Source organism: Castor canadensis, chromosome 11 (genome assembly GCF_047511655.1).
Source record: "Castor canadensis chromosome 11, mCasCan1.hap1v2, whole genome shotgun sequence".
Lineage (NCBI taxonomy): Eukaryota > Metazoa > Chordata > Mammalia > Rodentia > Castoridae > Castor > Castor canadensis.
Window position 1 is genome coordinate 140,930,914 of NC_133396.1, and position 6,000 is coordinate 140,936,913.

Consider the following 6,000-nt stretch of genomic DNA (forward strand, 5'->3'; position numbering starts at 1 on the left):
TTCTCCTCCAAACATGTTGACCTTTGCAGTCCTCCAGCCTCTTCTTCCCTGTCTAAATCTGTTCTCCACCCCACCCAGTGCTGAGAATTATAGCCAGGGCTACCATGCTACCATCATTCACTACACCTACACACTTTTTTTTTTTTTTTTTTAAGACAGAGCATCCCTATAAAATCCAGTCTGGCCTCAGTCTCAGCCTCCCAGGTGCTGGGATTATAGGCATGTGCCCCCACACCCTTCTCTTACATCCCTCTGGGGCTGGCCCAAGCCTCTTTCTCTGAACTCTTCCCTTACACTTCAGCCCACTTGAATCACTTAAAAACTTGCCTTGAAAAATGTGCTGGCAGCACCGTGTCTTGTCTGTTTCCCTTTCGCCTCTGACTGCCTCCATCCGTCCACCACCCCCTCTCCCAGCCACTCTGACAGCACAGACTACATCTTTTGAAAATGCGTCCTTCATCCCTGCTTGCTTTATTTTTATTACTTTGTAAGCTGAATTTCTGACTTAAATATTTTTCCTGTTTCAGCCATTTCACTAAGCATATGTCATATTTTAATTAGTTTCAAGAGATAATAATAAATGGCAAATGAAAAAAATCTGAATTTGGTAGTTCACAGAGTTTAGGGAAAAGATGATTAAATAAAATGAAGCATTTCTTTAATGTACTACTTTAATATGCTTGGCATTTCCCCCAGATTGCTTGCCTATGGCATCCAGCTATACTTGGGGAACATCTTGCCTTATTTCAGAGGCAAGAGAAAGCAGAACACTAAGAAGAATCGGGGTTTGGAGGCAGTCAAGCTTGGGTTTGATGCTTTTCTCTGCCTTAAGCTACATGGCTTTAATTGCATCACTTCACTCTGAGCCTGTTTGCTCAGCTAAGAACAAAAGATAATGTGATTGTGCTTCCTTCACAAGGTTGTTGCAGGATTAAAGGCCAGTGTGGGCTTGGCTCCGACCCTCATTCCTTTTTCACTTGTGGTTGTAAGTTACAGCACAGTTGGTAAAAGGCCTAGACCATGGTAATACCTAGTCCAGACCCTCACGCTTCCATGTGGAGTGTTTTATTAGAGAGCGACCGACAGCCATCAAATTTCAAAGAATTAGAATCACTGAAGTGATGCACAGTAATGGAAAAATGTTATCACTTCATCAACAGTAACAAAAACAGAGCTCCTTGATCGTCTGGAGTGGACATCCTTGCCTTTATCCTGACAGGAATGCTTTCATCATTTCTGCAGAGCACTTCCCACCCTTGGCTTCTCTGGTTGATAGTAAACTCAGCGAGTGAGAGGGGCTACTGGAGATATAAACAAGTGCTAAAATAATGTTTAGTGAATGAATAAATACTTATCAATCTCACCACCAAAAACAAAATATGCAATATCAAATTCACGTGAACTTAGAGATATTCTAGGCTGAACACTTCATTTTATAGATGGGAAAACAAATTATCAAATAATTTGCCCCAAATATTGAGGAACAGGTATTCTTCGTTTTGATTAAAAAGTAGACATTTGAGTTGGCAGAGTGGTTCAAATGTTAGAGCACCTGCCTAGCAAGCATGAAGTTGAACTCATGGCCAAAAAAATAAAAAAAATTTTTTTTCAACACCAAAAAAAAAAAAAAAAAAGAAATTTCCCTTTCCTGTACCCTCTTAAGGTTAGGGTTAGGGTTAGGGTTTCCTAACACAGAAGTGTAAAGGAAATTTCCATAAAACCCAAAAAAGAGCTTGGAAATTCCTCTCTGGGTCCTGTCCGGAGTCACAACTAGGGATGGGGTGGGGCAGGGAAGTAGAGCCAGGAGTTGGTGGCTTACACCTGTAATCCTAGCTACTCAGGAGGCAGAGATCAGGAGGATGGAGGTTTGAAGCCAGCCCGGGGCAAATAGTTCGTGCAACCCTATCTCAAAAAACCCTTCAAAAAAGGGCTGGTGGAGTGACTCAGTTGTAGGCCCTGCATTCAAACCCACTGAGCTACTCCTCAGCCCTGAGGGTCTCTTTTGTATCTGCTGTTTTTCAAGTGCCTTTACTTCAAAACAAGCCTTATGCCAAAGTGGCATATTATAGGGTCTTCTATGCTGCCACCCTTCAACATTAAACAAAATCTATAGTTTTGAGTTTGGTTTTGGTTTTGGGTGGTTTTTTTTTTTGAGACAAGGTCTCCCTGTGTATCCCAGGCTGGCCTCAAACTGAAGATCTTCCTGTCTCAGCTTCCTTAGTGCTGGGATTACAGGTATGTGCCAGCATGCCTGGTAGAATGTAGTCTTTGTGTATATGAAAAGTTGTTTGCACAAATGGTACTACCAAAAGTCACAAGTTTTATTTTCTTTTCCAAACGCTGATAACATGTCATTTATATAATAGCACATGGACTCTTTTTCACATGACTCAAGTGGTAGAGAACTTGTCTACCACACTCAGGGCCCTGAGTTCAAACCCCAGTACTGCTTAAAAAAAAAAAAAAAACCCTAAACTTGTCCTCCTTTCTGCTTTCTGCCTCTCCCTTTCTTTCACATCATTTTTAAAAAATCTGTGCATTTTGCTAGGTGTGGTGATACATACCTATAGTCCCAGCTATTCAGGAGGCTGAGGCAAGAGAATCACTGGAGCCCAGTAGTAGTTTGGATATAGCCTGGGCAGCATAGCAAGACCCCTTCTCTTAAAAATAAATAAATAAGCCAGGTGCCAGTGGCTCACACCTATAATCCTAGCAACTCAGGAGACAGACATCAGGAGGATCACGGTTCAAAGCCAGCCCAAGCAAATAGTTCATAAGACCCTACCTCGAAAAACCCTTCATAAATATAGGGCTGGTGGAGTGGCTCAAGGTGAAGGCTCTGAGTCCAAACCCCAGCAAAAAAGAAAGAAATGAAATCTATTTATTTTAACTAAGACAATCCAAGTTCTGATTTTCAATTCCTTGAGCTGAAAGAATGCCATCAATGGAACTTCTCATGCTATTCTAGTCCGCTTCAGGCCAGATACTCCCATATCAGTGTATCCTTCTTTCTTTCCTCTTCCCTTCCCCTTCCTTCCCTTTTCTGTGTCAGTGCTTAGGAACAAACTCAGGAAAGCGCTTTACACTTCAGCCATCAGTGCATTTTCATTTTCAGTCTTTCTCTCTCCTGCAGACTCAAGCCCGTCTAGGGGCGTTAATTAGAGGATACACAATAGCTGCGTGCTCCTTTGGTCAATAGTATTGCAAGTTTTGCTCATGAGTCACTAATTTTTCACTTGCTAGAAGCTCCCTGCCTCTAAGGAAACCTAAGGAAGAAAGTGGGAGGTGATGGAGCTAGAGCCAAGCCTGCTCTCCCGCTGAGCGACTCATCACCCACTGTAACAAACGCTTTGTGCCAAGCTTGTTGGATGGAGTCTCAGCCTTACTTTGTGTCTTTTAATCCTTTTGAACTTCCACATCCTATGTTGACTGTGGTGTTTGCATGGTGCTTTAAGTTCACAAAGCATTTTAAATTATTAGTCAAAAATATCTTAAACATGGTTTAAGTTATAGACTGAGGGGAAGGGAAGGTATTTGTTTTGTTTTTGGCTTTTGTCTTTTCCAGGTTTTCTCCTATATATTTTTTTTAAATAAACTTCAGGTAGATTTGTTGGATTTGATTAGAGAAAAGTGTAGGTGATATGGTTTCAACTGTTCATGATGGAATATTTGTGAAAATTAAAGTGAGACATTAACCAGCGTGCTCTAAGTGAAGACTCAGCAATGGACAGAAAACGCCCTAGTGTCCTCTTCTTCTGAGAATAAGTTTTAATGTGGGAGTCTTTAGCGTTTGGAAGTTAATTACTTCCTAGCAGACCACATAATCCCTGTGTAATGAAGAAAGCAGTAAAGAACTTTAATGAAACCATAAGAATATGGTTCTCAGGTAGTGTGTTCAGTAGAATTTCTTTCAGTGTCTCATCTTTTGATCCATCAGTTTTGGGGGGAGGGTGTGGTTGGTGCTGGGGATAGAACCCAGGGTCCCATGCAGGCTCTACCAGTGAGCCACACCCCACTCTTTACTAAGGGTAGGGAGCTGTCACCCCAGCAGAGGAGGCAGTGGGAACAACCTCTAAAAAAGGAAGGTGGAGGGGACAACCAGATCCACAGGGAAGCAGTTACTGTCTCTTTGAGTTACAGTGTCGAAGGACTGGGAAAAGATGCAGAGCCTTGCAATTTGATGATTGCGAAGGTTCCAAAGAATAAAATGCAGCCCTGCTAACTCCACAAGACAAACAGAGCTGTGCTACAGACACATCAAAGGACAAAATGATGTATGAAAAGCCACCTCAGCCGCCTTCCGTGTAATCCCAGCTGGTGTGGATGTTGTGGGCTGATGGAGTCTATCTCAATCAGTCACACAGTGGGCAGTGGCCGGTGCAGGTGGGGTCCGTGACAGCCAAGAGCCTTTGCTGATGGGACGCACTGTAAGCATGTCCGTCCACTTCCTGAGGAGGAGATTTTACGGTCTCCTAACTTCACCTACCTTCTGCTCTCCCCAGGCCATCAGAAGCTGCAGGCCAGGACCACCACCATGAGCCGAGTCCTAGTGTAGACCAGACTCAGACCGCAAGTGCAACGGAGCCAGCACTCTCTGAGACTCCCCTTGAGCGTGTGAAACACGGTGGGAACATGTTGAAAAGTGGAAAGTGTGAATCTGGAGGAAAAGATGTCAGAGTCAGGACTCTGATATGATCCTTTGCTGTCTGTGCATCCAAGGATAGGGACCTTAAATTACTGTCCAAGCTCAGTGTCCTCATCCATTGTGAAGATTTTGTGTGGCAATGTAGTAAGCATTGAACTGCCACCAAATATTTGCCATCAGGTGACTAAGCCATTAAGAGCAGGGGAGCCCAGTATGGTGGCCATGTATGTGATCCCATCACTCAGGAGGCTGAGGCAGGAGGATTGGGAGTTCCAGGCCAAAGAGAGACCTCTCTCAAAAGAAAAAAAAAAAAAAGCCAGGCACCGGTGGCTCACGCCTATAATCCTAGCCACTCGGGAGGCCGAGGGTATAGATAACAGGAACTGAGGTTCGAAGCCAACCCTGGGCAAATAGTTCAGGAAACCCCATCTCAAAAATACCCAACATGAAACAAGGCTGGCAGAGAGGCTCAAGTGATGGAATACCTCCCTAGCAAGTGTGAGGCCTGAGTTCAAACCCCCGTACCCCCAAAATCAGGGCTAGGGTGTAGCTCAGTGGTAGGATGGATGCCTAGTGTGCATGAGGCCCTTGGTTCAATTCCCACCATCACAAAAAAAATAGAAGAGCAGTAAGTGATAGCATGGAGTATATTTCTCCATTGTTTAGTGAGTTGTTCTACAGAAATGCCAGGCTACCCTCTGTCACTGGATTATGTGCATTTAAACATTACCTTTTTTGTGTGTGTGTGATTCTGGGGAGTGAACCCAGGGCCTTGTGCATGCTAAGCAAGGGCCTTACAGCTGAGCTACATCCCCAGCCCTAAATTTTTTTTTAAAGTTCCTTGTCTTTCATTGTTGCTGTTGTTTTTGTTTTGATGTTCTTTTTTTTTTTTTTTTTTTTTCTGGTACTGGGGCTTGAACTCAGGGCCTACACCTTGAGCCACTCCACCAGCCCTTTTTCGTGGTGTTTTTTTTTCAAGAGAGGGTCTCACTAGCTGTTTCCCTGGGCTGACTTTGAATGGTGATTCTCCTGATCTCTGCCTCCTGAGTATCTGGGATTACAGGAGTGAGCCACTGGCACCTAGCGTGTTGCTGTTGATATTCTTCTTCTCCTTATCCTCCTCTCCCCCCCTCCTCCTCTCCTCTTCCTCCTGTTGATGGGATCTTGCTATTTTGTTCAGGCTGTACTAGAATTCCTAGGCCTAAGCAATTCTCTCACTCCTGAGTATCTGGAATTACAAGCATGTGCCACGGTGCCTGGCTTGATCATTGATTTTGAATGTTAGTCCATCTAATGTATAACTTCATTTAGAAATCATAGATTATCAGAGTCAGAAGAGCTCTTAAGGATTACAT

General features: G+C 43.6%; 1 non-coding gene across 1 annotated transcript; it reads left to right on the forward strand.

Annotated features, from left to right (window-relative positions):
- The first annotated feature begins 1,650 nt into the window (after positions 1-1,650).
- Positions 1,651-1,772, forward strand: LOC141414532 (small nucleolar RNA SNORA26). Its single transcript, XR_012439547.1, has one exon. It is a non-coding gene; the product is annotated as a small nucleolar RNA SNORA26 (small nucleolar RNA).
- Positions 1,773-6,000: the final 4,228 nt, after the last annotated feature.